Source organism: Leopardus geoffroyi, chromosome D1 (genome assembly GCF_018350155.1).
Source record: "Leopardus geoffroyi isolate Oge1 chromosome D1, O.geoffroyi_Oge1_pat1.0, whole genome shotgun sequence".
Lineage (NCBI taxonomy): Eukaryota > Metazoa > Chordata > Mammalia > Carnivora > Felidae > Leopardus > Leopardus geoffroyi.
Window position 1 is genome coordinate 4056518 of NC_059329.1, and position 10891 is coordinate 4067408.

Here is a 10891-nt window from a genome sequence, read left to right on the forward strand (position 1 = left end):
GTCCGGTCTGGACTTTGTGCCTTCTGTGGCTGTAGCCCAGCTGCATTCCTGGAATCTCCTCTTACTGTCTCCCCCCCACCCCCACCAGGGCATCCCTTGCCTCTCCTTCTGTTAGACTCCCTGGTTTCCCATTTCCTCTGCCTCTTGTTTTGTAGCAGATGCTAGCGTAAGGGACATGGAAGATGTATTTTCTGAGAGGAAGGGGCAATCCCCTTATGCAGGTGGTGTAAGGGATTCAGCTGCTGCTTACACAGATTACTCCATTCCCTGCCACTGAAGCCCAGTGTTTGGTCCCGACGATTGTTAAATCCTGCGCTGGGCTGGACCACAGTGCTGTTGCTTCACAGCTGTGTTTTGCTGAGTCCAAAATCATTATTTGCATTACACCATATACTGCTTGGGACAGCTTCATTGGTTTCTATGAATAGAAGACTATTCCCTGCATAGGAACTGACGGGTTGATTTGAAAAATGGATCGACATATGTATGTGTACATGTTCATATATCCATTGCAGTGTAAAGCTCAGAAATCAAATTTTCAATGAAATTTTACACTATCCTTACTACTCAGCTTCAAACTCAGAAACCCATCAGATTGGGGTAGCTCAGTAGCCCCCACTGGCTTAACTACTGCCACCTGAACTTGATAACAAAATAGGTTTATACATGAATATGTGGGTACATACATCTTTGGTCAAAAATATTCCTGAAAACAATTCCATGTGCTAGTACTCAAAGGAAATATAAAGGGAGCTGGTTTCATTTTATGGGGCAAATAAATATGCCATGATAGTGTTTGTGAATTTGAAGTTAGCAGAGGTCTTTGGACATACATCCAGTTAAGATCAAGTGGCTTCTTTGTCTTAGGGTATTTCTATTAGAATAGCTATCTTCCTTCACAAGCACCTCACGAGTATCAGGCTCTTCGATCCTCATAACATTTACAGTAGGTTATAGTATCATTCCCATTTAATGGGGCAAGAAAAGCACTGTGATGTTGAACAACTTTTTAAAAATTATGCATCTGTTGAATAGTGGACTCAATAATTCAAACCAGATAGGCTAGATTCAGAGTCTGAACTCCACTCTGCAAAATTCAGCGGTATGCTGATGAAAGTTTTAACAGCAAGGCATCCTGGGGCAGGGATGATGTGGTCCGAGAGCCTTCGTATTGGTAGCTTTTGCTGATTTTGTGAAATAATGTCCCGTGTGTAACTCAGCTTGTAGGTTTAACTGCTATTTTGCCGTATTAACTTCAGATTGCCCCACGTGCACTCACACACAGGTGCAGCTGAAGACCTCCCACCCCTCCCCCCTTAAGCCTTCCCTCTCCAGAGACAACCTCTTATCACTTGTAATTTTATTCACTTAACTACTTAAGTATGCACTCCCATCCTGGATGTGTGGTGTCCTGTACTTCTAGATTTTTCTCTTGGGACTGAAACATCAGGTTGGGGTCTCTGTACGTTATTTAAAGTGGCAACGGTGTCGAATGATGAGTTCACTGATCTCAGACTTCTCAAAGGAGATCACAGGTACCCTGAGGGGTAGGCGGTGATGTGCCAGCAGTTACACCTGCACACCTTCTGGAGGCATTCATTTCATTCAAAGTTTGTGAAAGACTCTTAGGTAAAAGCAGTACAGATCTAGTAAGAAGCGAACAAACTTGCCCACATTTTAAGCCAAAAGGCAGAGGAGGGCTTCAAAGGAATTTTCTTGCCTACAAGTATACAGTCACTGTTCTTTTAGGATTTTTTTCGTAGAAAAGTTGGAAAGGAACCAATATGAAAAGGAAGGAAGGAAACATTCTGGGACACAGAAGCAGAAGTCGAGCCTAATGCTCAGTGTGCTGCCCCACAGGAGAGCGCCCACGCACTGGGAGTGAGGCCAGTCTTGTGGCCTTGACCTGGAGCCCTGGGCAACTGGAGGCCCAGAACCTGGGCGATCCTGGCCAGCCCCCACTTTTTTCTTTTGATACTTTGCACCCTTCCTGTGCTCTTGACAGTGCTGGAGGGACAGGCAGCCTGTCCATCCAGCCACTCTTTCCCCCTCTAACTCCATTCTCCACCTGCTCAGGACACCAGAAGCATATTCACTATAGGCGCTGTGTTAAACAGAATCCCTTTTCCTTGTTGGAGTTGGTAAGTGCGAGGAAGACTGGGTGGGAAGGGAACTCGGTCAGGGTGTTGATTCCCTTGCTGGGCAGTGGTTTGGAGACCAGGCAGCAGGCCTTCTGTGCAGTTCCCTGTGGTTCCTGTTCCCAGGGAAGCAGGTGAGCCTCCTGTAGAATCCTCAGGAGGTCATGAGGAGCCCCATTACATCACAATGGTCACCTCCTGTCAGATCCTCCTGTAGGCATTTTATCATCTCACATCCTGACAAGCAGAAGGTGAGTCTGATACAAGAAGTTCTAAGAGGGAGATCACATTCCCAGAACTTGTATCACAGTATCTGGTTTTAATTGCCCTATTTGATCATGAGTTACTATTACTGTTAGATTATTAGTTATTATTAGAGACAAATATTGTTCATCTCTCACCATGCTTACTTTATAAATCAAATTTTAGCATAGGTAGGCCTGTATAGGAAAAAATGTATTAAATTATCAAATTATTAAACTCATTAGTTATTATTAGAGACTATTATCTCTAATTTATAAGTGAAACTTTAGGTATGCATGTATAGGAAAAAAACATACTATCTATAGTATTTGTACTGTATGCGGTTTCAGGCACCCACCTGGGGTCTCCAGACATATCGCCACGGATAACGGGGAGGCTTCTATAGTCGTGTTCCTCTGCATCACAGCTCCCCAAACCACCCTTCCACGCATGCGCTCCGCCACCCTCTGCACAGGAAGGGGGGTCACCCATGCACAGAGCCACCCCTCAGGGAGGGAGTAGTGATGTCACTATTCAGTGTGATGTTTCATGAATGGCTCTTTTCATTTTCACAGCTGAAGAAGCACGAATCTCTTAAGGTAAGGGTTAGGGTAAGCATTACCATTAGGGGTTAGGGTAAGGGGTAGGTCATGGTTGCTCCCCCCTTGGGGCGGGGGTGCTTAATGCATATTCCCCGACCCTTGGGGTTGCGGGAGGGGGTTCACACATATGTCCCAACTCCCTCAGTGCAGGAGGACGTTTACCCATGCGCCCCGTCCCCCTTTGCGGGGGAAGGTGTTCACCATGCGCCCTGCCCCACCTCTGCCTGGAGGGTTTTACGCATGCGCCCCTCCACCCTCGGCGTAGCAGCCATCACCCATGCGGAGCACCCCCCCTGCTCAGCGAGGGAGTAGTGATGCCACTATTAAATGTGCCATTTCACGAGTGGCTCTTTTCACTTTCATAGCTGAAGAAGCAGTTACCTTCTAAGGTAAGCATTAGGGTTAAGATTACCATTAGGGGTTTTGGTAAGGGTAGGTCATGCTTGTACCCCCCTCAGAGCGAGAGAATGTTCACACATGCGCCCCATACCCCCTAGGCCCTGGAAGGTGTTCACGCATTCGCCCCGCCTCCCACGGCGCAGGAGGGCGTTCAGCCATGCGTCCACCCCCCTTGACACCGAGGAATGTTCACGTAAGCGCCTCACCCCGCTCAGCTTGGGTGAGTTTCACACATGCGGCCAACCTCAGCTCGAGAGGGCGTTCACACATGCACCCTGCCACGCCTCTGTGCGGGAGGGTGTTCACGCATGCGCACTGCCCCCCCCTTGGCCCCCGGGACGTGGTTCACCATGTGCCCTGCCCCCATCAGCAGGGAATAATGTTCACGCAAGCGTCCCAACCCCTCTCATGGGGGGGGGGGGGAGGGGGAGGGTGTTCGTGCATGCGCACTGCCCCCCTCGGCGCGGGTGAGTTTCACACATGTGTACTGCCCACCCTCGGCTCAAAAGGGAGTTCACACATGCGCACTGCCCCCCCCCCCACGTGGGTTTCAAGCATGCGCCTCGGTCAGTGCTGGAGAGTTGCGTCTGGACAACTCTTTCTGGGAGGGTTTGTATGCTTGCGCCCCATCCACCTCCGCTCGGGAGCGGGTCATGTGCAGCACCACCCCTCAGCAAGGGAGTAGTGATGCCACTATTAAATGTGACATTTCACGAATGGCTCCTTTCCCTTTCACAGCTGAAGAAGCACGCGTCTGTTAAGAGTTAGGGTTAGGATTACCATTGGGGTTTTCGGTAACTAGAAATGCTAGAGGTGATGTGATTGGCAAACAGGCGGGGTTTGTGTGCGCTGAGTTCCTTTTACTTTTTTTTTTTTTTTTAATCTTTCCTTGATTTCCTATCTGTGTTGGGTCCACAATTGGTTTGATATTAATACTCAGGTTATTTTTATCTTATTGTTAACTATCCCTGGTTATCTGCTCTGATAGAAGCTTATGCAAGGACAAATATTTCTTGTTGCACATCCTAGCATTATTGCTTTTATTGTGAAATTCACCTGGTATTAAGTTAGCAGTTAGTTGTCTATTTTTGATATTCAGATCTTAAGATCATATACCAATGCCTGAGCCCTACAACTAACGCTCATCACCGCATCCCTAACACCCGAGTACAGTATGCAAGTCAAATTTTTCACCCTTGTAGGACAGCCTTGATTCACCTATATCGGTGATGGAGGGGGTGTGACACTTGCACCCCTTCTGCACCCTTTCATCGGCCATGTAGGGGCATCACACCTGTGCCCCTTCATGGGCCATGTAGGGGTGTGCTACCAGCACCCCTGCATGGGCCATGTAGGGGTGTGCCGTCTGTGCCCCTTTGTGGGCCATGTAGGGGTGAACTGACAGTACCCCTTTATGGGACACGTAGGCGTGAGCTGCCTGCACCCCTGTATCGGCGTCCTGTACCCTTTCATCGGTGTGGGTGTGCTGCCTGCAACCAATCATGGACATCTTACACCCCTTCGTCGGAGATTTAGGGTTGTGCCACTTGTCCCCCTTCATCAGCGACTTGCACCCCGTCATCGGCATTGTGGGGGCATGCAGCCCGCACCCCTTCATGGCTACTGTAGTATTTGTACTGTCTGTGGTTTCAGGCACCCACCTGGGGTCTCCGGACGTATCCCCATGGATAACGGGGGGTTCTGTGGTCGTGTTCCTCTGTATCACATCTCCCCACACGACCCTTGTCTCCAGATAAATCTCACAGGATCAGGAACCACTTTTCCTTGCACTTTCCTCTTAGTGGAAACATCTTGCCTTCGCTTAGCATGGCTGCTTTACTCTCTCTGCTGTCTCCTGGAGGCTCCCTTCACTTGCAGCGCTCTCCACTCGTTGCTTTTGGGTGTGTGGTCTGTCTCCTGTCGCAGTTGTGCACAAATGGTAATTTGTACCCGGAGTGGCCTCAGGAAACCGCCTCAAGATGGGACTCTGGGACTGGACTGCTCTTCTCTCTGGTGGACATACAAATAACTTCCTTGTGGATACTGGTCATTGGCGGCAAGAGGTGATATCACACTTGCTCACGTTACCACTAGAGCTGCTGCAGAGTGGTAGACAGCACGCTGGAGGATTGCGGGTGGAGTCCTCACTGTGGCCATGGGGGGCAGTTACAGAGATGTCCGGGTCAGTTTTGGATGTCTGGGGTATATTCAGCAAATAGGAGAGATTGAAAGCAAGGGTGAAACATCAGAAAACGTATGGCCTCATGAGGGGATTATCTTGTATTTTGTTGCCAAGAGAAGCAGCTCCTCCCACCCCCACCCCCCTGTCCGAGGGAAATAGTCTTACCCCACCCCCAGAACCCGTAGAGAAAAGTTTCAATGGCTTCACCTAAGACAATACCGTCGTGACAGAGAGCAGTGATCTTCAGGCTCCACGTCTACCATCCGTGTTTACTTCCTGGAAGATAACGGGATGCCAGCGTACTCCAAATGGGGGTGCGGGATCAGGTCCACACAGGATCAGGTGCTCATGCAGGGAGTGGCAGGGCATTACCACTTCGCACTGGTAGGAGACTGGGGATGGGAGTGGGTTCAAAGAGTATTAAACCAAGGAGGGTGACACATGATAGGCCAGACATGGTGCAGGGTTCCTCCTGCAGGAAATGTGATTTAACGTGTTGCCTTGACAACTGGGAACGGTCGTAATAATGACTCAATGGCTGTCTTCAGTCAACTAGGTTGAAATGCCAGAGCTTCCCTGACTTTCTCAGGGAAGGAAGACTCCAAGGTCCGAGGGAGATGGGAATGGGGACCTGTTGTGTGCACACCTGCTCTTTTACCACAAACTTGGTGGCTTATGAGAACAAAATCGTGTTCTCTCACAGTTCTGGAGGCCAGGAACCCAAAATACACTTAACTGGGCTAAGACTAAGGTGTCAGCAGGGCTGTACTCCCTCTGGAGACCCCAGGGCTCCAGGGGACAGTGTATAACCCTTCCTTCTGGTAGCTCCCGGTGGCCCCCAACCTCCCTTGGCTTGTGTCCACATCACCCCAGTCTGTCTCCATGGACACAGTGCCTCCTCTTCTGTCAAGTCTCCCTTTGCTTCTCTAAGGATGCTCGTGATTCCATGTAGGGCTCACTCGGAAAACCCAGGACTCAAGATCCTTAACTAGATCCCATTGATGGGAGTTAGATCCCAGGTATCAGGACTTGATTTCTTTGAGGGCCATTGTCCAGCCTAGTACAACGTGTCCTTCCATAGGGAGACAGCCAAACCATGCTAGCCCCGTGCGGTGGGGTGCTCACCGGTGAGCAGTGCCAGGGCATGCAGTGCTGATAGACACTGCAGCAGGACCGGATCTCCAGGGAATTATGCCCAGAGGGGAGAAAGCGAATCCTGAAAGGGTCACACGGTTTTCGATTCCACTTGTGTAGTACTCTCGAGGGGACAAAATCATAGAAATGGAGAGCAGATGAGGGATTGCCAGGCATCGCGAAGATGACGGGGGCAAGAAGGAGGTGGGAATGTCTGCTGTAAGAGGACAACACGGGGGTCCCTGTGGAGGGCCCGATGCTCTGTTTCTCATGTGCATCACTTTTGAAATCCCGGCCGTGATCCCGTCCTACAGGCAGAGAGAACGTAGGGCATCTTCACGGTGTTTGCCAATCACACACAGTCCCAGCAACCTCACAGCCGCCCACCTTGCTACATCTGTCCCCACGGCCCTGGCTGGTGTCCCGTTGCCACAGTTGAGCCATGTTCCTAAGGGAGGAAGCCATCTCGCTCACGCGGCTCCTGCGCCGTTTCACTCTCTCCTGCACACCTGGGGGTTTCCTCGGGACGGCCATCCCGTGCACCTGCGGCTGGTTCTCCCGGCCCACGGGGGGCAATCACTTCCCATCCACCACCACCTGCTTGTCTCCCTACGTCCCACGTTGCACGTGCCAGCACCTGCAGATCTTCCCTCTGTCAGCTGAGTCTGAGCCGGCTTCCTCTCCCACTCGGCTCTAGTTCTCATCTCATTAAGGAACCACACTCACCTCGCTGAAGCTCACGGTGAAGTCTCAACCCCCAGTTTGCGGGCTACGTGGCACCATTTTACAGACGCACGTAACTACTCCCTTTCTTTAAAAATTCCTTCCTTCCTCCTCCCACCGCCCGGGCCGCTGCTCACCAGTGTCTGTGCTGGTCTGTCCTCATCTTCTTCCCACCTCCCATCAGCTTTCCGCCCGTCCTCACTCTGGGGCGATCGCAGCCAGCCTCAGGCTTCTATCTACAAGCAGCTGGGACCTCCACGTCTTGAAGCTCTGCCCCCAGCTCTTCCTGTCTCCAGACGCCTGACTCCGTCTGCACACCACACAGGTGCTACCCTCCCCAGCCTCCGCTACCTCCCTGAAGGCTTCTCCTCTTCCCCTCCCCTTGTTTGCTGAGCTGCGGCCACACCGGCCCCCTCTCTGCTCCCTGAGCATGTCAGGCACACACTCCTGCTTCAGGCCTTTGCGCTGGCTTTGCCTCTCTCTGTCCGGAATGTTCTCCCATGTGCCCACATGACATACTCCCTCATTTCTGTCATATCTTTGCTCTGACGTCACCTGCTCAGTGGGGCCTCTGCTAGCTCTCTATCTAAAACAATAGTGCTCCTTCTCCAACCCAAACACCTGATCTCCCTTCCCCACATTCTTTTTCTTCCTGGCCGTGGGCATCATCTGTTTTTCTTACTTCCTTGCTGTCTGTTGCCTACTGCAGTCCCTGCCAGAATGTCAGCTCTATGGGGTCCAAATACCAAAGTAGCTTTGTTTAGGGCTGTTTCCTTATGCCTCTACAACAGTGTCTAACTCCTACAAAGGCTCAGACACCATTCGCTGAGTAAGTGTTGGGATTTCGTATTAGTTTGCTGGGTCCGCCATCACAGAGTACCACAGACTGGGAGGCTTAAGCAACAGAAATTGATTGATTTATTTTCTCCCACTTGAGATCAAGGTGTGGGCAGGGTGGGTCTCCTCTCTCAGTGGCTGGTGGATGACCTCCTTCCCCCTGTCTTGACGTAGTCTTCCTTCTGTGTGTGTAGGTGCCCACTCTCTTCTTATAGGACACTAGTTATCGGATTAGGATCCCTCCCCCCTCCCCCAATGAGCTCATTCAACCTCCACTTTACCTTTCAAGATCTGGTATCCAAGTACAGTCCTATGGGTAGTTAGGACTTCAATGTATGGACTTTGGGGGCAAATCCATTCCATAACAGCTTTCTGTCTGTAGTACCTAGTCACTACTCACATGGGTTTTTTTTCTGTATGCCCTTGCCTCCATTATTTGCCCACACAGTGCTAATCCCAGTTTGCCCTTAGTCCAAGTTATAACTGTTTATTTATTTGTATAGGCTTGCATCTTCCCTCTACCTCTATACTCCAAGTTCCTGGCTGGCACTGGAATTACATCCTTAGGATGCACATCATAACCTCCAGGTGAGGTAAGTATGCTTACTCTCATTTCGAAAATCTACAATCTGAGGCTCAAAAGAGAGTAGGTCATGTTTCTGAGGTCACAGTACTAGTAAGTGCTGTTCTTTTGATAACTTTGTTCTCATGGGCTCCAAAGCTCCCTTTCTTTCATCTACCACACTGTCTCCAAGATGAATGGGGAAAAGCCATACTTCAGTCTGATATATTATAAGCAATGGTACCTGTAAAGCTGGTGTCACTTTTCAGGAAATAGGATTACATTTAGAATCTGAGTAATTATATCCACAGGTGGAGTTTGAATTTCATATCCTTTTTTTTTTTCTACTGCAGCAATTTCTGTTATCCTTAATGATTAAATGTATTCTTCCCTTGGCAAAATTTAGCCACTAAGAATACTAAGAGAGTTTGTTTCCTTTGTAAGAGGTCAGAATTATACAATGAATTCATAAATGTCAAGGCAAGAGCCGTTATTTTATCCTAAAATATAGAGGAAAAGGTCATTGACTTTGTTGTAAGACTTTACCATGTGTTCTTGATAACATGCCTGAGCTCTCTTGGTGAAAAAACGTTGTAGACTTTGAAAGTCAGTTATTTATAGTTAGGAGAGTATCGTTCTCTCTTTGGGTGCAGCTGATTGTTTAAAATAGAACTTAGGATTTTTCTCCATAGATTTTTACTTTAGACTGAGCTTTGCTTTAAAAAGTATGTTATGTTTGTATTCATGCAAGTCGTGCAATCATTAATTCACAGGAAAGCAGCTGTTAATAGCTGTCATTTGGACATGTAGATGGAAATGGTCATGGTATGACTCCTCACCCCTGTTGAGCTCCGGTTTCCTTTGGCATTTCCAAACCACTGCCCTGAACTTATGGATGTTGATCAAGTCGCCAGGTAATGGTTGTTTTAAATTGGCATCAGGGGTGTAGAGATGGCTCTTAAGTTGTGTATGAGGAAGCTCTTGGTTCTCTGCTTCTATGTTTGTGTAGCTCCTAAAAATAGAAGACTAAAGCATCTTATCTCAATAAACTTTTTTCAAAGTAAATGCACCTTGTGAATGAGCTAAAGGCTTAGATAATAATCAATACTTTTGGAGTCTGATATTAATTTGTGAATTTAAAATAGGTCTAGGGGCATCTGGGTGGCTCAGTTGGTTAAGCGTCTGACTTTGGCTTAGGTCATGATCTTGCAGTCTGTGAGTTCGAGCGTCGTGTCGGGCTCTGTGCTGACAGTTCAGAGCCTGGAGCCTGTTTCAGATTCTGTGTCTCCCTCTCTCTCTGCTCCTCCCCTGTTCATGCTCTGTCTCTCTCTCTCTTCAAAAATAAATAAAAACATTAAAAAAATTAAAAAAAAGTACAGCTCCTGGATGACAATCATCATGTTGGAGGAAAGTTTCTGGGGTTCCCTCTGCAAATGGTACATGATTTTGAGTCAAGGGTACAGCCTCACTGACTTTACTTTCACTGAAATGATAGTTCAGATATCAACAATGTTGTCTGTTGGAATTTTCTTTTGCAAAACTGATGCCTTTCACTTTTTGGCAGATTTAATTTACGAAGAGAAAAAAAATGTTTCCCTCTCTCTGAACCATAATCACATTTGTGTTTAGAGTTATTAAAAATAGTATTTCTGGGGCGCCTGGGTGGCTCAGTCGGTTAAGCGGCCGACTTCGGCTCAGGTCATGATCTCGCGGTCGGTGAGTTCGAGCCCCGCGTCGGGCTCTGTGCTGACAGCTCAGAGCCTGGAGCCTGTTTCAGATTCTGTGTCTCCCTCTCTCTGACCCTCCCCGTTCATGCTCTGTCTCTCTCTGTCTCAAAAATAAATAAACGTTAAAAAAAAAATAAAAAAAATAGTATTTCTAAAAGCGGTTAATAAATTAGAAGTCAACATAAATTTGCTTGTGAAGTTATCAAATAGAAAACTGTTCCCAAAGCAGTTTTTTACATTTTGTAGGAAAACTAATCTTTTATGTCCTTAGTGTCCTTGGTTATATCCTATTCACTTTTGTTTCATGCTATGTGTGTGTGTGAGAGAGAGTGTAAGTGAAATGT